The following is a 26,754-nucleotide window of genomic DNA, read 5'->3' as shown; positions in this document are numbered from 1 at the left end:
ATCAAAGTGTGGTACTGTATTGAGCCACAAGCCTCATTGTCGAGTGAAGTCAAGTTATGCAGTGAGTGAGACAAAAAACTGTCTATTCCTGTTTTCAAAACTATTTTCTTAAATTTATAAAAATCATGTCTAGCAATATTTTAACATTTCCTGAGCATACCACACAAATATATACACAATATTGCCACTGTTTGAAATGTAGAAAACAACTATGCTATTTTAGGTCTCAGTTTAGAATTAGTACATAGTTAATTGCACTTAGCTAGGCTGCAGTCCATGGGGTCGCTAGGAGTTGGATACGACTGAGCGACTTCACTTTCACTTTTCACTTTCATGCATTGGAGAAAAAATTGGCAACCCACTCCAGTGTTCTTGCTCCCCAGGGACGGGGGAGCCTGGTGGGCTGCCATCTATGGGGTTGCACAGAGTCGGACACGACTGAGTGACTTAGCAGCAGCAGCAGCAGAGAAATCATAACCTGAGTAAAGAGCAACCTGGTAAGAAAACAAGTGGACCCTATTTCGGAGGAATTCAGAAATAGCATTTGTATTTATGACCGATCCTGTTTGAATTATGATTGTGAAAGCAAAGGGTTTTTTAATTTGGATTTTAACTGAGAGACACCATTCTGCTTTTCCTTTGAACTTATTGAGGACCTACTGTGTAGGCCACCACTTTGGCTCAGGGTACTATGGGCAACACAAGGCACAACATGTATTTCCTGTCTTAACTGACTCATTTATTAATTCTTCCTTTTAAGAAACTTTTCCATTCACTTGGCCAGAAGTTTTTTTAAATTATTTTCTTGAAATTAATGCAAAATATATATTCTGGATGATTTTTCTTATTACTCAAAGAACACTTTTTCTCTGAAAAGCATAGGATGACTCTCATGACAATTTAATAACTAAAGTTTTTATTTCTTTTGAAAATGTTTGTGGCAACACTGGAATTGTGAATCAGGACAGTAACAAGAAGCTTCTCGGGGAATTTTGTTTATTTAACTATCTGCAGCAGGTTTTACCCAAGAAATCTATCACTTAAGTTTAATTAAATATTTTTCTTTAAACTCTGAATCTTAAAAGTCTAAAATAAATAAATAATGCTGAAATTCTTTACTTGTGTCGATGGTAAAATCCTTTGTTTTACTCAGAAAGTAATAGACATCTGCATTTCCAGCTACATCCTTGTCATAAGCTCTACTTAGTTGTGTCCCAGGAAGCATGTTTTCAGGCAAATACACTGGGTTAATTAAGAACTGAATTTCTGCTGCAGTATGTGAGAACACTAAAGGGAAGCACAGATTTTAAATAAAGTGAAACATATTAAAGTTAACAGCTTTATCAGTAATTATTTCACATATTTGTCCCTATAAATTACATTTACAAATGAAATTGTAATTTTGAAAAAAGTTTAATCTAAAATTAAGTCAATTTTTTTTTTCTTTTAACCCATTTCAATATTGTTCTTCTGTGGTATACTACATGGAGCAAAACTATGAAAAATTTGAGCTACTAGCTTTACTACAATTTTATTTTAGACCTTCATTGGAAACTGTAATATAGAATGGTTATTTCTGTTAAAAGCCAGTTTCGTTAATTCCCTACTTTAGCTTATTTATCTTTTCTATCAAATCATTTTGCATATTTGAAAAAGCTGTATTTTTCATGTAAACATTTGTTGTTTTTTATTTTAAAATGCTAGTTGAAAAAAATCAGTGAAACATCCTTTCTGCATTAATTTATTTAGTTATTTTTTATTGCTTTTATTTCTGTTAGGAAAAAAGAGGCTCTGTTTTTGCTTAAGTTGTGACTCATTGTAAATTGTGTTACGCTGCACCTCTAGAGCAAAAAGCAGAAATAGCCATATCCTGTAACTCACTTCCAGAGTATGTAGTGTGACTAAAAGGCAATATAAATGATATTTAAAATAGTGCAATATTAAAACAGTTAAATTAAATATTTTATATAAATTTTGTTATATAATAGAGTTTTTGTATAGCAAATTACTCTAGGGAAAAGAGGACTCTAAAGGTAAAAAATAATACCAAAAGTAGAGTCTTGTTTGAAATAATCAAAGAATAAGTCCTGAGTTTTCTTTTTCATTTAAATACACAAACATACACACACAAGAAGAGACAGAGTAAGAGAATAAGAAAAAATAATATTCAGTGATTGAAAAGGATCTCAAAAAGGATTCAAATTCCTTAACTAACATTTAACCTTAACTTTCTTAAGAGCTAAGGAAACGTCAGAAGTTGAACAAACCTGTGCACATTAATAAATTGTTAAAGATGTTCATATCGAGACCTGTTTCCCTAATGCCCTAGCAGTACCCACTAACAAATGCATGGCTTTGTCTATTTATACAGATTCAGTCTTTACTAGAATTTAAACCAAAACGTTAATAAATATTACTCAACATTGAAACCAATAATGTTATTCTGTGTAACTGAGTGGTTAAGCACGCAGGTCATATTTCAGCGTCTGGTTCTGCTTCCCATGTGTATCAGTGAGAATATTATCAGCGAAACCAAGATCATTGTGTCGCATCAACTTAAATTACAAGTATTCGAATTTGAGGTGAGGTATCCTAAGGAGGTGTTTTGTCAAGCAGCCCAAGTGATTTGCAATTTAATCTCTCTTTACCTAGGAGAAAATGCTCTACAATTGGATAAAGAGTTATTTCTAACAAGACTCCGTATATATTTTTATACCCTAAGACAATTCAGTCCACATGTATTTCTGAGAGGCACTATCAATGGACTCAGTACCTGTTGATGTCTGAGGAGCTCCAGAGATGAGCAAGAACCATTCTTCCGTTTCCTGTTACCTAGCAAATATAATGGCGGGTTAAAATTGCTACACCACAGCAGAGTGGGTGATATGTTTCAGTAAAATAGTATCAAAATTCAGGAGACAGAGGAGACACTTCCAAAAAGGGGAAAAAGAGGAAAGCTGCAAGGAGGTGACTTCTACAAATGAGACTGTTAAGCATCAGAGTCTTTTGCTTATTCTAGTAAAATGGTTTCAGTGGGTATCTATAGATATATGTACTTTTATATATTTATAAAGTATTTATATCAAACATAACATAATAAATAATATGCTATAAAATATAAATAAAAATTAGAATAAATTTAAAAGAATGAGATAATATAATGATATATAATTATATAATGATATAATGAAGATTTCTATATAGTGTTCTACATAATGTGTTGTAATGATCATAAATATTACTGTAATGCAAAATGACATGAATATGCTACAGTAAAAAGCTTTTCTCTCTTTAAAATATTGTAAATAACATAAATTACTTTTTATGATTTTATTAATAATATTCATAATGTGGTAAAGAATCACCTAGAGAAATCTAATAATATTTCTTTAAACTTATTAATCATACAAGATACATTTGACATGTTAAACTCTTAATTTTATTTTATATAAACTGTATAAATATAATGTTGATTGTTATTTAATAATACTGAAAAGTGGGAGCAAATGAATATGCTTCATTATTATTGACAATCTAATTTTTGCATTTTATGATATATTCAGAGCCCGGGTCAATGTTCAATTTATATTTAACTTCAGTTCAGTCACTCAGTCATGTCTAACTCTTTGTGACCCCATGAACTGCAGCATGCCAGGCCTCCCTGTCTGTCACCAACTCCCGGAGGTCACTCAAACTCATGTCCATCAAGATGGTGATTCCATCCAGCCATCTTATCCTCCGTCGTTCCCTTCTCCTCCTGCCCTCAATCTTTCCCAGCATCAGGGTCTTTTCTAGTGAGTAGCTCTTCATATCAGGTGGCCAAAGTACTGGAGTTTCAGCTTCAACATCAGTCCTTCCAAGGGACACCTGGACTGATCTCCTTTGGGATGGACTGGTTGGAACTCCTTGCAGTCCAAGCAACTCTCAAGAGTCTTCTCCAACACCACAGCTCAAAAGCATAAATTCTTCAGTGCTCAGCTTTCTTTATGGTCTAACTCTTACATCCATACATGACTACTGGAAAACCATAGCCTTGACTAGATGGACCTTGGTCACAAAGTGATGTCTTTGCTTTTTAATACACTGTCTTGGTTTGTCATAGCTTTTCTTCCATGAAGCAAGTGTCTTTTAATCTGTGGCTGCAGTCACTGTCCACAGTGATTTGGGAGCACAAAATATGAAATCTGACACTTTCCACTTTTCCTGTTTAAATTTGCCATGAAGTGATAAGAAGACCAGAAACCATGATCTTCTTTCATGAATGTTGAGTTTTAAGGAGTTTTTTCACTCTCCTCTTTCACCTTCATCGAGGTCCTTAAGTTCTTCTTCACTTTCTGCCATTAAAGTGGCATCATCTATATATCTGTTTATTTTTCCTGGCAATCTTGCTTCCAGTTTGTGGGTCATCCAGCCCAGCATTTTGTATGATGTACTCTGCATATAAGTTAAATGACCAGAGTGACAATATACAGGCTTGACATATTCTATCAATCCCTTAAAGATAAATGTGGCATTTGGTGATGAATAAGAAAGCAACTGCTTTCTGAAAAAAATTCAAGCTATGAAGATGTGTTTGTAAATGTTTCCGTCATTCTGTGATTCAAATCACTGAAAGCATGCTACCTACAAAAGTTCCTATGTCAGCCCACTTGTATAGGAAAACAGAATTTTCTAATCAGTTTTAAACTATTTCACCTGAAAAACACAGCACATTTTAAACTAATTGATTAAAGAATGTAAAATGCAATACTGTTCTATTAGTTTGAAATACGATCAGATTTGCATTAAAGATTAAGAATATTTTATGCTATCAATATTCAATACTTTTGGCAACTGGCAGATAAAACTAAAAGATGACTTCATGATATTTTAAATACATCCATTTAGTTCTACACATATTTGCAAGGCTACACATATTTGCGAGGCATCTGCAGCATCTTTTCCATCTTTAACAACCACCAAGTTAAGTAAACCATCATGAACTTCCAGATATTCAAGCTAGTTTTAAAAAAGGCAGAGGAACAAGAGATCAAATTGCCAACATCCACTGGATCATCAAAAAACCAAAAGAGTTCCAGAAAAACATCTACTTCTGCTTTATTGACTATGCCAAAGACTTTGACTGTCTGGATCACAATAAACTGTGGAAAATTCTGAAAGAGATGGGAATACCAGACCACCTGACCTGCCTCTTGAGAAACCTGTATGCAATGTTAGGAAGCAACAGTTAGAACTGAAGCAACAGTTAGAACTGGACATGGAACAACAGACTGGTTCCAAATAGGAAAAGGAGTATGTCAAGGCTTATTTAACTTATATGCAGAGTACATCATGAGAAACGCTGGACTGGAAGAAGCACAAGCTGGAATCAAGATTGCCAGGAGAAATATCAATAACCTCAGATATGCCGATGACACCACCCTTATGGCAGAAAGTGAAGAAGAACTAAAAAGCCTCTTGATGAAAGTGCAAGAGGAGAGTGAAAAAGTTGGCTTAAAGCTCAACATTCAGAAAACTAAGATCATGGCATCCGGTCCCATCTCTTCATGGGAAATAGATGGGAAAACAGTAGAAACAGTGTCAGACTTTCTTTTTGAGGGCTCCAAAATCACTGCGGATGGTGATTGCAGCCATGAAATTGAAAGATGCTTATTCCTTGAAAGGAAAGTTATGGCCAGCCTAGACAGCATATTAAAGAGCAGAGACATTACTTTGTCAACAAAGGTCCATCTAGTCAAGGCTATGGTTTTCCAGTGATCATGTATGGATGTGAGATTTGGACTATAAAGAAAGCTGAGTACCAAAGAATTGATGCTTTTGAACTGTGGTGTTGGAGAAGACTCTTGAGAGTCCCTTGGACTGCAAGGAGATCCAACCAGTCCATTCTAAAGGAGATCAGTCCTGAGTGTTCCTTGGAAGGACTGATGTTGAAGCTGAAACTCCAGTACTTTGGCCACCTAATGTGAAGAGCTGATTCATTTGAAAAGACCCTGATGCTGGGAAAGATTGAGGGCATGAGAAGAGGACAACAGAGGATAAGATGGTTAGAGGCATCACCGACTCAATGGACATGGGTTTGGGTGGACTCCGGAAGTTGGTGATAGACAGGGAGGCCTGGCATGCTGCAATTCATGGGGTCATGAGGAGCTGGACATGACTGAGCGACTGAACTAAACACCAGCAGCAAGCATGCATATCCAGTGTCAGTTCCTGTTCCCCCTATGTTTTGCTTCATTCTTGTTTCATTGAATTTAAATTTATTTTTTAATTAGTAAAGGGAGATTTAATTTAAGCAAAATTATATAATGCATAAATTCACTTCAGTCATATTTACATGATGTGCAAATGATTGCAACATGCTGGATGTGAGCAGATATCCTTTGTACAATAGCCTTCCTACTCTGGCCTTCATGTGACTTGTGACTGTTTGACATGAGGATCCATAAGAATACCACGGCCTAAATAAATATTAAAACTTTGCCTCTCTTTTATATTTCAGATTTAATTGTAAATAGAAGTTCTGATGTTTCCTTATGGAAGTACAGTAAGTTATTTTCCATGTGTGTGAGTACACCTAAGAGAATGTTGTCTTAATTTACTTCATTTATATGAAATATTTCACCAGTAAATATTTGCTAGTTTTTGCATTCATGTGATAAAGGGAAGAAGAAAAGAAGAGAATGAGACATTTGTGGTGAAGGCAGTATGAGCAAAATTAGGATGTTGGAAAATATTTTTGTAAAACAAATAAGCTGTGGCATGACTACAGATGCATTTTAAAAATATTCATATAAGGGACACTAAGTGTTGACTAGCAATGTGAGAAAGATGAGGATACAATGGTAAAAAGTCTTTTATAGCTTTCTATGTGAGAAGGCAATGGCACCCCACTCCAGTACTCTTGCCTGGAAAATCCCATGGACGGAGGAGCCTGGTAGGCTGCAGTCCATGGGGTCGCGAAGAGTCGGACACGACCGAGCGACTTCCCTTTCAATTTTCACTTTCCACTTTCATGCATTGGAGAAGGAAATGGCAACCCACTCCAGTGTTCTTGCCTGGAGAATCCCAGGGATGGGGGAGCCTGGTGGGCTGCCGTCTATGGGGTCGCACAGAGTCGGACACGACTGAAGTGACTTAGCAGTAGCATGTGAGATATAATGAGTATCCAAAATAAGTTGTCAGGAATATAGAAAGATGCTTATTCTTTATACTTATAGAATAATCTCTGGTGTGTAGAATATATATTAATATTATAAACCATTTTATATGTACACACATATATAGATAGGTAATTTAAATTGATGGATATTTATTTGATTCACTGTATTTTAAATGAGAATAGAAATGTTTTCTTTGTAAAAGAAAAATATATATATCCAGGTTAGTTTGAATAGTGCACTTGCTTTCTTCTTATCATATAATTTAAGATACAGAATAGAAATCTTTTCTCTGCCATGGCAAATTGTACTATTTCTTTCCAGATTGGATCAGCCTCCCATACTTTATCCTATGTACTTCCAATGTCTTTGAGATTTCCTTTAATGTGAAGTTTTTGACAATGTCAATACCTCTGGGACAGTTTCATCCTTTTGGCACAATTTTTTTCTTCATTTATGGTGATAGGTCACCTTCACTGTGTTCCTCTGGCTTCATATCTATAGAGTTTCTCAAAAGGTGGCAGCATCAATATTTCAACAGTCTTTAATTTTTCTGTTAACTTCATCTATTTTTGATTGGAATCCTGCAGTAATTTGCAAGTATGGTAAATGTTTTGCCACATTACATGCATATTCTTTGCTATTCCTTCTTTCCTGGATGCTCTCATGATTTCCCATTCATGCTTTAACTCATATTTTATCCACTAAATTGCCTGATCTTCAGTTTTTGTGTCAATAGCCTGTTGTGAGAATCCATCTTAGGTTACAGGCTTTACAAACTGAAATAATTTCTTGATCTATTGACTGGAAAAATTAAATTGTATTTGGTAGTTAAAAGAAAAACTTCACATTTTCATTCACGACTCTGAGAGAATCAGGATCATCTATATTAGAAGTGCTTTAAAATTTAGATTATTTTGCCAACAGTGACTGTGACCAAGAACAAACAAGGTTATATATGATTCAACCACTCACAATGCTAGAAAAATTCTTTCAAGTACATTATCCTTTAATGATGATGTCAAAGTCTACCAAGGAATGAGTGTTTTCTATATTAGATTAAAAATAAAATTCCATACAGCCTTATTAATAATGAATTGAAATCAACAAGTTTCTTTTTAGCTCTGGCAGTAGAACTGAACCTGGTTTGGGCTGTGTGTGCCAAATCACTTCAGTCAGTCATGTCCAACTCTGCAACCCCCTGGACAGTAGCCCACCAGCCTCCCCTATTCATGGGGATTCTTCAGGCAAGAATACTGGAGTAGTTGCCATGATCTCCTCCAGGGATCTTCCCAACCCAGGGATCAAACCACGGTCTCCTGCATTAAGGCAGATTCTTAATCAGCTGAGTTACCAGGGAAATTTTTTAGGCAATATTTGTGTCCCAAAGGTGCCATGGGATTCCAAGTATGTAAGGTAGAAATGGTGGTTGATTAGACTTCCAGACATATACTCCAGCACAGCTGCCTTTTGAGTGAGATCCTAGGAGACTATTCTCCATGGGTTTCTTACATTTCTGTTTATCTTTTAAACTCAGAACTTGACCACCTTTGTTCTAGACTATCTTTAAGGATTTCTGTGTAGGGAACAATTTTGAAAGAATGAAATGGTATATATCTAAACTAAGGGATTAGCTTGTTTACTGTCTAGTATAATAAAGTCTCTCTCCAATGCAAAAGTCATGCAGACGTTAAGAATCCTTAGAAAAAATCTGAGATCCCTAAACTCAAAGGTCATCTCTCATAACCCAACCTGTGGCAATATATCAGGCATCACACGGCCTTTTTGAATCGCTCTTTGAAATTCAGGACTTAAGATCCAGTGTGAATGCTGACACTCTGGCATCTGTAGTTCCCTTGAGTAACAATTTCTTTTGTCTCTGACCCAAGAAACTCATATCTTCTACCGTGAGCAATCATGGTTCTCACAGCAGCAAACATGAAGCTAGGAGAAGCAAACCTCTCTGCTTGGAGGTATAGCAAAATCTTATACCTTTCACAAGCTCTTGCCATGATAAACCTCAATATGTCTTTCTAATCACTCAAACAGATCTCAGTGCATACAACAGAGCAAGTTCAAAATCTATAGAAAGGAAATGTTTCCAATGTGTGTTATCCCTTAATGGCAAACTGCTAGAGATTCTTACATAGTAGATTTTCAGGCCAGATTTTCCAGGAAGTAGTAGAGCAAAGCACTTGCAATCAAAATGTACCTAATTCCAATAGAAGTTTTACATTCAAGGATGTTATTTAACCTTCCTACTCATCATGTCCCTCATTTATAATACGTGGAAAATTACGTAACTACCTCAGAGCTATTATGGAGAGTATATGAGGTAATCCATAAAAGGAAAAAGCACAGTACAGTACAGGATATATGAGAAGCACTCAACAAATATTTTATATTGCTTTAAAGTTACTTAGGATACCTCACTAAATAGCTCAAAATCTAGAACAGAGTTGTGTAGACCCTCACATTGTACACTCCCTGGGAGTGTGATTTGAATATTTTCAGAAGTAATCTATCCTATTCTGAAGTTCTGTTCAACATCAACTCTTGCAGTAAGATTCCTATGTAATGTTATAAAGCCTTCCCTAAAGAACTGAAGCATCTCTATACATGTATCTACAGGGATCTCTTATAAACAGCTGGTAAATGTAGAAAGTTGCTTGAACAGTACAATTCATCCTCCACATCCACCATCAAACAGTTCTAATTTATGAACCTGATTATGTTAGTTTTCTACTGAAACATTCACAAGAGTCCAAACTGAGCAGACAATATTTCACATTTTGTTCATTTCTCCTTCCACCCTCTCTTGTACCACATATCTAGTAAAATCAAGGCATTTTCATATTATCTTCAAAACCTCTGTTTTTCCAGATATGATTCTGTGCCCAGAAAAGCCTGTTCCTGCTTTAGTCCTTGTAAAAGCTTACTCATTCTTCAGCAAGCAAATCAAATATCACTTCCTCAGTGAAGAAATTCATGATTTTCCCCAGATGGTTAGTCATCCAACTTGCTATCATCTAAAAGAGGTTTGCACACGTTCTGTTATGGTGCTTATAAAGTTTAAAGATGTGCTTCCATGAGTGCTTCCTCATTGTCTAACTCATGTTTGTGTTTCCAGTGCTCAGGACAATGAAAGGCTTATTGCTTATCTTTTGGGCTTTTAAATAAATGAATGAACAAAAGACTCTTGTGTCAACTATGATATTATGGATTAAATTATATCATAAGAATGTACTTCCTTTGTGTCTCAAGAATGTATATTCTTACAGAATCTTATATTAAAGTCCAAAACTCTCTGGCAAGCACATCCTAACAGAGTGCTGCCTTTGAAATGACCATTCTCTCTGCCTGGAACATTCTCCCATTGGGTGTTCACATGTCTCGATCTATTATCTCCTTCAAGTTTTTGCTCAATTATCATTTTCTTTTTAAAGTTGGTAAACTTCGAGCATAAACAGCAATTCTTCATTCTCCCCTTCCCCTGTCTTATTGTTTTATATAGTAATCATCCTTTAACATGTGCAGTTGTTTATATTATCAATTGTCCATTTCCACTCACTGCAATGTAAACTACATGAGGTCAGGGATTTTTTTCTGTGTGTTCATCAAGGAGTCATCTCAATAACTGGAAGAACACTAGGATTGAGGATTATTTGAAATAATTACTGTAAGGGACAAACTATGGACAAAATTTTCTCATTGAGTTCTTTCTGAATTCAGCCTATTATAAAAACTGATTCAGAGAAAAGTAAAAGGATTTGGTTTAATATATTGAAGTGAACTTTAGAATGCCTCTAGTATAGATTTCATATTTCCTCCCAGGACCTGGATAGATGTATAGATAGATAAATATGTTTATATGCTTATATAATATTTAAATCTCTCAGTGAGTATCTGTCAGTCAACTCCTAAAATATAGTTTACTGTGTGAAAAAACTGTAGTTTTTTAAAAGCATCTTTGAAAGACAAGAACTAAAATAAGCAGCAGACGGGCATGCTGAAAGCAGTTAATTAATCTGTGTGTTTGGCTAAGCAGGGGAGGACTGAGGGCGGTGGAGGAAGAATAAAGAGGACTGGTCTGCTTGTTACTCATCCTGTGAGTCACTGCTTGCGTGTCTGAAAACTACAGATCTTTCGTGAGTAACTCAAACTCTTTTTAACTAAAAGCTTAAGTAATCCTTGGAGGAAATGAGAGTTTATAATTGGATTACCAGATCCTATTTAATCTTATAACTGGAGCAATCCCCTTAATACATAAATTCTCTGATATAGGATATCAAACTGACAGATACAGGTTTTACACAGTAGTAGTCTTTATCTTGTTGATCTGTTTATGTAGGATCATATAATTTATTTTAGTAAGACTAAAAGAAACATTCTGGTATTTGCCTGTTATTTGGTTAGTTGGTGGGTTTTTAATACCTTCTATTCTTAAATCCCCAAAAATATGTTAGTCTTTTTTTTTTTTTAATTGCTAATTTAACTCTTGTAGAAAAGGTGTACAGATAACAGGCACTGTGGTTTGGGTTTTGTTTTTCCTGAATAGAATCTTTATGATAATGAGTAGAGAATGAAGAGAAAAAAAGCAAAGACAAATAAGTTTTTTTTTTCTTTCTTTCTCTTTTGCTTCCTTAAAATGTTCCTTTGAAAGTTTCATTGTTTATATAGTTGGGAGTAGGCAGGCTTTGAAGTCTTAAAGTTATCAGCCAGTATATGGGTCATGCCTAATCAATCTGTCCCAAAATAAAAACTGGAAAACATTTTGCTGAGATTTAAACAGTCTTAAATAATCAAAGTTAATTACACTAACCCCTCTATTTCCTAAAGTAGTGATAAAAAAATTATTATAATACTTTAAATATATGAACTGAACATATGAAAGCAATCTAAATAAGTGATGAATCTAATAGAATAACATGGGGCAATCTTTTCTGGAACTAGAGAGAATACAATCTTGACTTCCAGAATCTCTTTTTGCACCTAAAAGAACCAAGATCACGAAGGATATGTTGAATGTTTCACTCCATTCTTGGAGAACTCTATTTATATACAGGGTTTGATTTGGAACAGAACCGGCAGGCCGCTTACCACTTAATAGTTCTCTTATTTATAAGTTCTCCAAACACCCTCACTTTTTTCCTCTTTAAAATGAAATCTTCCTCACAGAGTTTAGAAATTATTATTATATATAAGACATACATATGACATTTCTCAGATCATAGGATATTAAAAGCCTTCATTTCCATAACTTCTTTATCTTCCACTCACCATCCCAAATTTGTTCTCTGGAGCTGCATTAAATGAACTTTGTTGACTTTCTTTTTATTGCCTGATTAATTTGAAAAGGAATGTCAATATTTTCCTTAAGTATTCAATGGTCCTATTTTATACTTTAAACATCACTAGACCTGTCATTTTTTTAAGGTAATATAATCTTAAGTGTTCTCCTAAATGTAGTTATTTTTTCCAAAGACATGTCTGAATATTTCTGAAATGTGATATCCTGAACTTTATTAATACCTGCAAAGGAAGGTTGATTGGTTCCAAGTAGAATGCAATTATATTGTGATATATATTATACTTAATTAATAATCAGAAAACCAGGATTATGGCATGAGGTCCCATCACTTCATGGCAAATAGATGGGGGAAAATGGAAACAGTGACAGACTTTATTTTCTTGGACTCTAAAATCACTGTGGATGGGGACTTGAGCCATGAAATTAAAAGACACCTACTCCTTGGTAGAAAATCATGAAAAACATAGATAGTGTATTCAAAAACAGAGACATCACTTTGCTGAGAAAGGTCCATAAGCTATGATTTTTCCAGTCATCATGTATGGATGTGAGAGCCGGGCCATAAAGGCTGAACATTTAAGAAGTGATGCTTTCAAACTGGTGCTGGAGAAGACTCTTGAGAGTCCCTTGGACAGCAAGGAGGTCAACCAGTCAATCCTAAAAGAAATCAATCCTGAATATTGATTGGAAAAACTGCTGCTGAAGTTCCAATACTTCGGCCACCTGATGCAAAGAACCTACTCATTGGAAAAGACCCTGATTCTGGGAAAGATTAAGGGCAAGAGGAGGGGGTGGCTGAGGGTGAGGTGGCTGTAGGGCATCACTGACTCAATGGACATGAGTTTGAGCAAACTCTGGGAGATAGTGAAGGACAGAGAAGCTTGGCATCCTGCAGTTCATGGGGTCACAGAGTCAGACATCAGTGACTAAACAACAATAAAAAAAGACAAGCTATTTTATTCTCTAGTAACTTTCGTTTATATTCTTTTATATTGGAGAACAACACGATTGTTAATAGTTATATTCAGAGTAACTTGGGTTGGAACACTAACTGCATAGTCACAAAGCCTATTTTTTATCCCATAATCTCTATTATATTATTTTGGGAAGTACTCTGTTTAAGTTTCCTGGGTATTTTTCATAAAATGAGTATAATAATCATGTTATAGGTTCTGTTAATTATTGTATCTGGCATGTTCAGTTCAGTTCAGCCACTCAGTCATGTCCGACTCTTTGTGACCCCATAGACAGCAGCACTCCAGGCCTTCCTGTCCATCACCAACTCCCAGAGTTTACTCAGACTCATGTCCATAGAGTCGATGATGCCATCCAGCCATCTCATCCTCTGTCGTCCCCTTCTCCTCTTGCCCTCTATCTTTCCCAGCATCAGGGTCTTTTCCAATGAGTCAGTTCTTCCTATGAGGTGGCCAAAGTATTGGAGTTTCAGCTTCAGCATCAGTCCTTCCAATGAACACCCAGGACTGATTTCCTTTAGGATGGATTGGTTGGATCTCCTTGCAGTCCAAGGGACTCTCAAGAATCTTCTCCAACACCACAGTTCAAAAGCATCAATTCTTCAGTGCTCAGATTTCTTTATAGTCTGACTCTCACATCCATACATGACTACTGAAAAAACCATAACTTTGACTAGATGGACCTTTGTTGGCAAAGTAATGTCTCTGTGTTTTAATATGCCGTCTAGGTTGGTCAGAGCTTTTCTTCCAAGGAGCAAACATTAATGGAACACACATTAATTAACTGATATTAGCAGGTTATTATCATGTCATAATTTTATTTTTTCATCAATATTATAGATTGTTCTAGGAAGCCACATGTCTTTTAGCTGATTTTCCATTTTGTTTCTTGAAAGGAACTGAACTTGAAATTATAGGTTTGAAATATTCCCTTTCTTCATTAGCCACAAGAATTTTAAGGTGCAAAGTCCTTTTGTTGAAGTTGAGGAAGTTCATACATTTAAGGTAAAGGAGATGTCTTTAACCATGCTCAGTGTTTTTTGCTTTGGCCATCACACACATTTAAATGACATGATCATTTTCCCCAAAAAAACATTGTCACTTAATCCTTATTCTTTCAGATTTAAATTTAACATAGCAGTTCTACTAGTCACTTCTTTTACTTTCTTGAGAAAAGAAGTAATCTCTAGACAAAATAAAAATGTAATAAATGCTCATCTTTTAGTAAAGCAAAATTTATATTTGCTATATGAATTATCAAATTCCTATATCACAAGTAGTTATTTTCTGTGACTCAGTTTTGTAATCAAATAGTATGTCAATGAATATAGTTTTAATGATAAAGATCAGTGTTAATATTTAGCAATATTATAAATACTGTGTCAGGTTTTGTTTATTCTCACAAATCTATATTTTTGGTTTCTACCACTCCCAACAGCATCTTCTGCTCATGCCATATAGAACTTCTTCAGGTTTTCCCAACTGTATTCTGCTGTTTTAAACCACCTAGGCTTTCTGGACATGGCAACCCACTCCAGTTTTCTTGCCTGGAGAATCCCATGGACAGAGGAGCCTGGTAGGCTACAGTCCATAGGGTTGCAAATAGCCAGACACGTTATATATACTAACACATATATATGGAATTTAGAAAGATGGTAACAATAACCCTGTATGCGAGACAGCAAAAGAGACGCAGATGTACAGAACAGACTTTTGGACTCTGTGGGAGAGGGAGAGGGTGGGATGATTTGGGAGAATGGCATTGAAACATGTATAATATCATATAAGAAATGAATCGCCAGTCTATGTTCGATGCAGGATACAGGATGCTTGGGGCTGGTGCACTGGGATAACCCAGAGGGATGGTATGGGGAGGGAGGTGGGAGGGGGTTTCAGGCGTGGGAACTTATGTACACCCGTGGCAGATTCATGTCGATGTATGGCAAAACCAATACAGTATTGTAAAGTAAAAAATTTAAAAAAAGAAAAAAAATCCTAAAAAATAAAAAACAAGACAATGCTAAATTGCTTTTACCTTCCTTAGTCTTCCCATATATTTTTGTTATTTTTCCACAATCATTACTCTTTTTAACAATCTAGTATACCATTTATAAACACTTGGGTCTATTGGCTTTTTTAGTATTTTCCTGTGGAAGCTTTCATATACATGTAAAAAATGTATATGCTTTCATCTTATTGATCTGTTTTATGTCTATTTAATCCCAAGACCTAGACAGAGACTCTAAAACACTATAGTAAAATTTTTTCTTCCTTACAAGTGTGTACACCTCTTATAGCCTTTTTTTCATTTTGCAACTGAACATTGCATGAATTTGACATCACAAAGGTCTATGCTGTCTTGTCTTTAAATGTGCATAGTCGTTGAGACACAGCACAGTGTAGCAGATGACCATCAGTAGATGGTGGCAGACGTAGCAGTAAGGGGTACATGATGTTTGAAAATAGTAGAACACAGCAGTTGCTAAGCAGATAAAAAGTGGTGTGGCAGTAGTGGATGTGTTCATGTATGCCTGTGACACATTTTCAGAAGCACATTTGAGGGTTAATTTATAGGTAGCTGATATTCTTTGTGAAAAGGAGAGACAAAGTTCAGTGACCCTGTTCTGATATGTGCATGAGATATAATGAAACTTAAAATGCTTTCTTTTAATATTTCAAGAGCTTTCTGTTTAACTCCATTTCTGAGTACAGCAGAGACAACTTTGCATTTACCGAAACCTGTATACCGTATGTCCTGCTACACAGGTAGATGACAACTTTGAGACTTCCTTTCACTAGGCATGGCCAATAAGATGTGGAAGGCAGTGTATTACACAGCTTCAGACCTAGCATGTGAAAATATCCAGCATAATTTTTAAATTCTTTGATTTACTCAATGTAGAAAAACCTTCAGTAGCCTTTGAGCCCTACAGATTGGAAGCACCATCTGCCTGAAAGAACCTAGATCTAAAAGACAGTATAGAAAGCTGCCCACCAACCTGAAACATCGGCATTAAACTTGAAAGAGAAAGAAACTTCTACTCTGTTAAGCCATTGTTATGGATTACCTATGCTAACAAATGGTCTTCCCTGGTGGCTCAGATGATAAAGAATCCACCTGCAAAGCAGGAGATCCAAGTTCAATCCCTGGGTCAGGAAGATCCCCTGAAGAATGAAATCGTAACCCACTCCAGGATTCTTCGCTGGAGAATCCCATGGAAAGAGGGGCCTGGTGGGTTGCATTTCATGGGATCACAAAGAGCTGAACATGACTGAGCGACTAAGCATGCATGCACAATAACAAACTTAGTCAATCAATCAGTCTGAGATTCTCTCTCCACATCTTTTTAGTTGATTATCTCTCTGTGTCAATGTAAAAAAAAAAAAAAAAAAAAAAAAAACTATCTGAAACCAGAAACCACAAGCAGTCTTTGTCTACAAATAAGTAGCTATTTGATCTGTCCCCCAACCATCATTATTTCAATCTTTGCATTGTCTACCTGAGAACTATCAAAAGCACTGTCTGTCGTATTTTGTTCCTTGTCTGGGAAAAAAATAGACATATTCAAACTTCATGGCCATTCCAGTAGTATTGTAAAACAAAAACAAAACAAAAAAAAAAACACTGCACACTTACAAATCTGTACTTTCCTTCTTAAAATAGGGTGCTGACCTCAAACAAAAACAGTTTTAAGCTACATCTACATGGGTGACCATGTGTGGCATAAAATAGATTTTCCAGCATGCGTTTATTTGGCAATGACTTAAAAGTACAACCAGATGTTTTTATGGAGAATAGCTCTTTTACCCACAAATGTTTCCAATTTAAATACATTTGTTTTGACTCTATTTTGCTACAGATGGAAAGCATCCATTTTCTTTCTTTCCAGTGGGGATAGACAGTGAACACTGGCAAATATCATAGACAAAGATTACCAGTGTAGACAAAACTTCAGTGAAAGCTTGTATTTCCATAAGGAGAATTTTTAAAAGACAATTTTGCATTTTAAACAGTTGGCTTTTTAAAGAACATTTCCCTTCCTCTAATTTGTACCATAAGTCTTAAACCTTGTATGTGTTTGATCTAAAGGAAACTACCTTACTTTTAAGTGATAAGTTAGACAGATCTATTTGGAATGACAGCATAGCTTCTGGGTGTGCCATCAATGGCTACTGCAAATACATATTTCAGAATGTCTTATCAAAAGGTGTGTAAAGAATAAACTTTTAATCAAATTTTATTTGCAATTGGCAGGCTGAAAAATAACATAAATTTTAAATATCATTAAAAATAACAGAAAAAGTTTTTCTTATTTTTTTCAAAAACAGACTACTGTGTATGTGACGAAGTAAAAAATAATCTTGGCAAAAGTATAGTTTTGTTTTAAGAACCTAGTTTTATTTTAAGTCATATAGTGTTTTCTTTAACCAAATTATTCTTAACATTGCTTTTAATCTATGATTTGTGAAGAGTTTCCTGAAAGACAGGAAGATATTTAAGATTGTATTCCCTGTCTTAGGTATCTAAATGAGTAAAAGTAAGTCTAAATATTCTTTTAGGTAGCAAAATTATAATTATTATATTTCCATTGAAAGAATGTATCTCTGTCATCCACAATATACCTCCATAGTCTGAGCACTGTGATATATAAATGTTATTTTAAAAAAGAAAACTGTGAAATGAAATTACAATGTAAAATTCACATTGATTTTTTACTTTACTCATTAAATTGATACAAAAACAATTATTTAAAAAACAAGCAAACATTATTTGTTTCTTCCCCCATGCCTTTCCACTTTCAAATGGTTTCATTTAAAATATCATTCTTTGGGGAAACTATTTGTATTTATGTTATATAGCATTTTCTTCCAGGTAACATTAATTTTTATATGTTAGATATATTTTTATTATTCTCTTCTCTCCCTGATTATCCAATAAAATTCGTTATTCAAAAAAAGGTCATGTTTCTAAAAATACCAGTCTATATGGTAAAAATACCATTGTATGTTAATTGCTTAAGTTTTTGCCATATGATCACTCAGCTTCATTTATAGGATATTGGTCTCTCAATGGCTACATGTTAGGGAAAATCTGGGGCTCTTCTAGAATTCAGTTGAGGGAAAAAACACTGAGATCTTGACCCTGTTCCAAAACCGATCTAGTGGCCCTCCCAGTTTGATATCACTGAGGTAAAAATTCATTTTTCCATATCATAGAGCTGGACATTGTCCTGAGAATGTGAAATAGTTATAGATCATCTAAATGACCTATTGGAACTGGCTATTGGCTGGAAAAAAATATGGATTAAAGGCAGTTTTTAGCAGTAGAGTGAAATGTATGTTTAGAAATATTTTTGTGTTGTCTAGAAAAGGGAAAACAACACTTCTCCACTTATATTTTTCCTTAATAGCAGTATTCTGTTTTATTTGCAATTTAAATGATAAATAGAAAACATGACCACTTTACTATTACCTCAGTCAAGCATATATGCTAGTGTATGGGCTGTCAATTCAGTTGTGTCCGACTCTGTGTGACCCTATGGACTATAGCTTACCATGCTGTTCTGTCCATAGGGATTCTCCACGCAAGAATACTGGAGTGGGTTGCCATGCCCTCCTGCAGGAGAATTGTTCCAACCCAGGGATCAAACCCATATCTCTTACATCTCCTGCATTGGCAGATGGGTGCTTTACCACTGTCTCCATCTGGGCAGCCATATATGTGTGTGTGTGTGTGTGTGTGTGTGTGTGTGTGTATGGGAGTTTTAATGAAAGAATAAAAGAATAGCTCAAACTGAATAGATAATTTTATACTACATTTAATTAAGATTTGCTACATCTCTATATTTTTTTCTGAAAGTTGTACTGTTTTAATGTTATAAAAGCCCTCTTGATTAGGAACATTGCATATTATCATGAAATATCATCCCTTCTTTTTAATTTGTTGATAACTGCTGGAATACCTATCTTGGGTTCAAGCACAGTTTTTTGTGTTTGTTTTATGATATGATGACTTAATACCTTTGTCTATTTTAAAATACTGTTCAGAATACTTCTGTCTAAAATTTCACATGTATTCAGTTCAGTTCAGTTTAGTTCAGTCGCTCAGTCGTGTCCGACTCTTTGTGACCCCATGAATCGCAGCTCGCCAGGCCTCCCTGTCCATCAGCAACTCCCAGAGTTCACTCAAACTCATGTCCATCGAGTTGGTGATGGCATCCAGCCATCTCATCCTCTGTCGTCCCCTTCCCCTCCTGCCCCCAGTCCCTCCCAGCATCAGGATCTTTTCCAATGAGTCAGCTCTTCACATGAGGTGGCCAAAGTACTGGAGTTTCAGCTTTAGCATCATTCCTTCCAAAAGAACACCCAGGGCTGATCTCCTTTAGAATGGACTGGTTGGATCTCCTGGCAGTCCAAGGGACTCTCAGGAGTCTTCTCCACCACCACAGTTCAAAAGCATCAATTCTTCAGCACTCAGCCTTCTTCACAGTCCAACTCTCACATCTATATATGACCACTGGAAGAACCATAGCCTTGACTAGACGGACCTTTGTTGGCAAAGTAATGTCTCTGCTTTTCAATATGCTATCTAGATTAGCATACACATTTTTATATTAAACCCAGCTTATCTTTCTCCAATTTTATTAACATAAAATTGTGTAAGTTATACAATGTGTTGGTTTGATACACTCATATATTACAAGCCAGGTATCGCTATGGAGTTAGCTAACACCTCCTATCATTCATTTTGTGTGGTTAGAAATTTTAAATATACCATCTTAGCAGTTTTCAGTCACTTTTCTATGTATAGTATCATTCATCTGCAAACAGTGAGTATTTTACTTCTTCTCTTCCAACCTGGATTTCTTTTTTTTATTTTTTAATTTCTTTTTCTTTTCTGATTGCTGTGGCTAGGAATTCCAAAACTATGTTGAATAATAGTGGCAAGAGTGGGCACCCTGTCTTGTTCCTGACTTTACAGGAAATGCTTTCAGTTTTTCACCATCGAGAATAATGTTTCTCATGGGTTTATCATATATGGCCTTTATTATGCTGAGGTAGGTTCCTTCTATGCATATTTTTGAAGAGTTTTTATCATAAATGTATGCTGAATCTTCTTGAAAGCCTTTTCTGCATCTATTGAGATAATCATATAATTTTTATCTTTCAGTTTGTTACTATGGTATGTAACATTGATTGATTTGCATGCATTGAAGAATCCTTGTATCCTGGACATAAACCTGACTTGCTAATGGTATGTGATCATTTTAATGCATTGCTGGATTCTGTTTGCTAGAATTTTGTTGAGGATATTTTCATTTATGCTCATCAGTGATCTTAGCCTGTGATTTTCTTTTTTGTGATGTTTTTATCTGGTTTTGGTATCAGAGTGATGGTAGACATGTAGAATGAGTTTGGAAGTGCCTCTGCTATTTTTTGGAAGAGTTTGAGAAGAATGAGCATTAGTGCTTCTCTAAATATTTGATAGAGTTCACCTGCACTGTTTTCTCTCAGTTGCATGGAATATCTTTTTCCATCTCCTCACTTTGGGCCTATGTGTGTCTTCAGGCTGAAGTTAGTCTCCCATAGGTAGAATGTAGTTGAATCTTGCTTTAAAAAAAAAAAAAAAATCCAGTGATTCTGTGCCTTTGATTGGAGAATTCAATCCACTTACATTTAGAGTTTAGAGTAACTATTTATATATAGTGAAAGTGTTAGTCACTCAGTCATGTCCAACCCTTTGTAACCCAATGGACTGTAGCCAGCCAGGCTCCTCTACCAATGGAATTCTCCAGGCAAGAATACTAGAGTAGATAGCCATTCCCTTCCCCAGGAGATCTTCCTAACCCAGGAATCAAACCCATCCCTTTTATGCTTTGATGTCACAATTGACCTCTTTTTATATTGTATAGTTATTAACATTATGTTGTTATAATTATTATAATATTCTTGGAACTTATTAAGTTAGTGTCCTGTGAATTAATTTTTTTCATAGAATGTTTGCATTCTATATTTCATGTGTACTAAGAATAAATTAAGATAGATTTTAGGGTTTCTGAATCTATTTATATAACTTTCATTTATTCATAAAAATGTATGTATACCCTTTTAAAATCAAAAATTCAAAAAGACCCAGTTGGTACTTTAATGTTACAAATGTAGTGAGAGCGAAGGTAAATGACATTTTAATGAGTATCTGTGCTATAGTAATCTCCAAAGAACACAGATGTTGAAAGTCAATCTTCCATGCTCCATGAAAATGAAAATAACTTGATTTTAGGAATTTCCAATCAGAGTATATTTGTGACATCATTTTCTTTTACACTAAGTTTAGAAAGCCATATTGAAATATATGATACCAAAAGACTACAGTGATTAATTCATAAACAATAGTTTCCTTTCATAAATGGTCTTATGGGCCTATGGGAAATTGATAGGTTCTGCATCTGATAAATGGTGACTAAGACTGAGCAAGCAATTTAGAAGATCTTGATTCAATAAAATTGAATAATCTTGAGGAAGTTAAAACTTCTTATAGCAATTCAATGTTAGAACACAAAAAGCATGGTCATTAAATCAAAGAACATTTTTTTAAATTCATTTAATAAATCTTTAACAAATATATTGGAATCTACAGAAAATCAAAGTCCCTATTACTTTCAGCACAAAGAATTACTTAAAATTCAATGTGTCAGGAGCCATGATCTAAAACATATAAAGTAGTTCCTAATAAATGAAATTTTAAAAAGAAACCTCAAAATGATAATTGAGTAGATAAACAATAGACTTATTTTATGACTCATCTCATTAATTGGTGATTAATACCTAAATCTATGCCAATTAAACTTTGGACAAAGTAAGAATAATTTAGTAAGCCCATCAGCCAATTAGTAGTAATCTTAGCATATTCATCATATCTTTTCTTATATCCTTTGCCTCTAAATACATAGGAGCTTATATCCTTGATGTATGTGATCATTTTGTAATATATACATATATCAAATCATTATATTTTACCTTTGAAACTAAAATAATGTTTTACATAATCTGCATCTCAAAAAGTAGAGGTCAAAGAGGAGGTACACAGTTGTTGGTTCATAGTAATTTCATAAGCCAGGCATGCACACAAACCAGTTACTTAATTTGGGCTCAGTCTTTTTTCTTGAAAATAATTCTCTGCAGCATGTGGCTCTGCCTTGTTTGTGTTCACATTTGAGTTTGATACTCACAGCATTATAAGCATATAAAGAACACAATTTCTTTTATATTGTATTTATCCCCTTAGGGCAGACTGGTGTAATTCCTTTAAAAACATCTCTTTAATGCATGATTCATAATTCAGTCCCTTAGACAAAACTTGTAACTCCAAACATCTTCCACTTAAGTCTTTCACTATTTTAGGTTTCATAACTTTGAGACTGCTGTATGAAAAGCCCTTAGAACTCTTACTCTCTAACAGTATCTGCAAAGTCTAACTCTAAGATTGTTAGAAGACCTTATGACTTTCTGAAACATCTACAAGAAAGCACCTTAAATCTCTCTGGACCTCAACGAAGAATTTTTCTCTCAAATGTTGCCTTCATTTCTACTCTGAGGCCATGTTTTTCTGACAATACTCCAGCTTCTATTTTATTTACTTATTTTTTCAATCTTTCTTACTTTGAGTTCCATTTACAGGCTAGAAAGACTGTCAAAGAAAAGAATTTTTTTTTTTTCCTTGAGCTTCCAATAACATTTTCCTCAGTTTCTTTCAATCTTCCATAGACAGGCTCTTTAAGGACTGGTGGGAGTCCATATGTTTACTCCCTAAATCAGCATGTCATAGGTTTTTTATGAAACTCTCCAAATTTTTGGCTCTGTGCCCAAATTATGGTCTGGTTATCTACCTTTTAAATGTCAAATCACCAAAACACAATCATTTTATTTTGCTTATGGTATCATGGGTTAAGACTTAAAATAGAATGGGGTGAGGATAGCTTGCCCCTGAGTCATAATATTTTTAATCTCAACTGGAAAAGCCAGAACAACTGGAAGTAACTCAAATGGCTGGAGGTTGAAATGATTTGGAGGCTTCTTCACCCACTTATCTGGCTTCTGGACTGGGAAGACCCAGTGCATAGGCTTAGCTGAAAGTGTTGAACAGACTTCTCCCTTTGGTTTGGCTTATTCATGTCATGGACTTTACCAGGTAGTCAGATTTCTTATGTGAATACATGTTTCTAAGAGTGAGTGTTGCAGCAAGAGGTGAAAACCATGTAGTCTTTTATTACCAAACTTGGAAAATCTCATAGAATTATATTTCTGTTATATTCTTATGGATGAGGAAAACAAACAGACACAAAAGAAAAATTTAGAATCCACCTCTCCATAAGAGAATTATCACAAAATGTGGGACTGTGTTCTAAAGCAAACATAATAATATATAAATAATAAGCAAATAACAATGACTGTTATCTTTGGTAATATGAAATAAATATTTTTTAAAGTTCTGTATATTAATTCTGAATTTGCTTCATATATTTTTAAAACTCTAATATAGATTTCTTATATAAATATCCATTTTAAGGTGGATATTTAGTTTGTATTTGGTTGGAATGGGTTATGAAATACATTTTTAAATTCTAAATTGATGAAAGTGTGAATATCTAGAATAAAAGTAACTTAAATAGAACCATATAAATTATAAGTTGTATAGACTGACAAATTTATCAGAGAACAAATTAACTTTAAAACTTCAAAAGTTTGCAAAAGATATTGCCTTTTATTTTTATTAATTTTTCCAACAAAGTATATTTTCTTTTCTCATACTAACTTATTCAACAGTAAGTTCTTTTATATTATATTGACAATTGAAAAAGTAGAAATTTTGAAAAATAAATTTTGGACAAAAGTAACTGTTTCACACCAATTTTATAGTTGATATCTTATTGAGGCATTGGAGAACTAAAATTTCAAGGTATAATACAGAATAGAAAATAAGAATAACAAGAATTTTCTCCTCTCCTCACAGCAGATTTTTATTCTGAAAGCTAAAAGTGAGAAGCTGAATAGCTAAGCATTTCTTTCAGTAGAATTTAGACCTTCTAAATAAGAAGATACTAGTAAATTTAACAAGTTTTCAGATAAGACCCTTAAACTACATGACAGGAGTCAGAGTATAATGCAATAGAAATTTACCAGATGTCACAAGGTCTAAGGCCCAGATTTGAAAAATTTTGCTAAATAGAAGATATAATCACAAAATAGGAAACATAAAAAATGAACTCACTGCAAAATTAAAAATTGAAAAATTGAATAACTTAAATTAAGAAATTGATAGATGAGATTATATAAAGTTGAAGAGACTGAGTGAATGGGAAGATAAAGCAGAAGAATATATCCATCCTATAGTCACAGATGAATGTAAGCATGGAAATTACATGTGAAAAAAAATATAGAAGAGAATTTTTAAAAATAATACTATATGTGTAATTGTTTTTACAAAGGAGAAGAAAGGATAGAATTGTAAAGAAACAGTATTGCAAGAGATAATGGCCAAGAAGATTCCAAAGAAGAAAAAAGATAACAAGCCACAGATTGAACCTGTACTACATCAACCCAAGTAAAATAACTATAAAGAAAATCATATCTAATTTCATTACATAAAACTCACATACATTAACTTAAAACCTAGATACAAAGAGAAAAGTTTTAGGCAATCAGAAAAAAAGACATATTATCCTCAAAAGAGCAACCAAAAGTCTAATCATTAACTTCTTGATAAGAATATTGGACACCACAGTAAAATGCAATTATTGTATTTTCAAAATATACTTCTAAATCAGAGATATATATCCATGAAGCTTCTAAAAGAAAATGCAAGAAAATAACTTCATGGATTTTTTTGTAGACATTTTTATAGGTTACAGAAACACAACAATGAAAAAATTTTAACTTCATCAAAATTACAAATTTCTATTCATGAACAGATACCATTAAGAAGTGAGTTGACAAGATCTGTCATTAGAAAATGTTCATTATATGTTAATCTTTCAAAGAAATTTTAAGAACAATACATCATAAATGCTAATAGTAAGTAATAAAACAAGACAAGAAGCACATCTAAAATTGGTAGAAGTCTTGAATACACACTTTATAAAAGATTTTTGAGTGGCCAAAAATTCATTAAAAAGTGTGATAACAATTTAGGCATCAGGTAGATGTAAATTAAAAACACAATGAGATTCTATTTAAAACATTGGAAAGCCCCTCCCCCCCCAAAAAAATCCAAAACAATAAAGAAACCTGACATTTCCAAATGATGGAAGATGTGAAGCTGCTAGAGTATGCATACCTGGTGTGGGAGTTAAATTTGAAACATCTTTGAAAGCCTGATCTGCAGCTTCCTATAAACTTAAGTACATGGAATTTTCTGGTGGCAGAGTGGTAAAGAATCCCCCTGCCAGTGCAGGAAACACCAGTTCAATCCCTGACCCAGGAAGATCCAGTGGAGAATGAAATGACAACCCACTCCAGATTCTTGCCTGGGGAACCCCATGGATACAGTCCATGTGGTCGCAGACAGTAGGACACAACTTACCAACTGAACAGCAATAACAATTAAGTTAAGCACACATTTGCCAATGACCCAACAATCCTTTCCTGGGTATTTACCCAACGAAAATATATTTCCACACAAACACCTTTTATAAAAGGTCATAATGGTCTTATTCATGATAGCCATAAACTGGGAAGAACCTAAATGTCCATTATTAGATAACAGATAAATTGTGATATATTCATATAGTGGAATAAGACTACGTGCTAAAGAAGGAATAAACTACTCATATATTCAGTAACATGGATGCATTTGAATGACATTACTTTAAGAGAAAGAAGGCAAAGGCCAAAGGATATATTCTATATCATTCCATTTATATAAAGTCCAAGAACAGGTAAAGTTAATCCAAGGAGACAGAAATAAGAAATTTGTTGTATCCCAGGAAGGAAGTAGGAGTTATCAGGGATTGCTAGGAAAGGACACAAAGGAATACAAAGTTGGGCATATAATGTTATTAAAATTCAAGGAACTTAACACTAAAGATATAGACATTTTATTATGTATATGTTTTACCTTAATAAATAAACAAAAATGACATAAACATTTTGTACTCTTTAATCATTAAAGATACTGAATAAGAAATTACTCCACCTCCAACAAAATAAATTCCAATTTACACACTCTCAACAAAAATAAGAGTAACACATAAGAGCTTGGTTTAAGACTATCTTAATACCAAACCTGACAAAGACAATGTAAGAAAATGCAAGT

General features: G+C 34.4%; 1 long non-coding RNA gene across 1 annotated transcript; it reads left to right on the top strand.

Moving 5' to 3' along the window:
* The first annotated feature begins 327 nt into the window (after positions 1-327).
* On the top strand, positions 328-25,726 carry LOC132659677 (uncharacterized). The gene is made up of 4 exons (XR_009600346.1): positions 328-497; positions 6,500-6,544; positions 11,206-11,305; positions 20,614-25,726. It is a non-coding gene; the product is annotated as an uncharacterized LOC132659677 (long non-coding RNA).
* Positions 25,727-26,754: the final 1,028 nt, after the last annotated feature.

This window comes from Ovis aries, chromosome 4 (assembly GCF_016772045.2).
Source record: "Ovis aries strain OAR_USU_Benz2616 breed Rambouillet chromosome 4, ARS-UI_Ramb_v3.0, whole genome shotgun sequence".
Lineage (NCBI taxonomy): Eukaryota > Metazoa > Chordata > Mammalia > Artiodactyla > Bovidae > Ovis > Ovis aries.
Note: the sequence above shows the minus strand (reverse complement) of the source record. Positions and strands in the feature narration are given on the sequence as shown.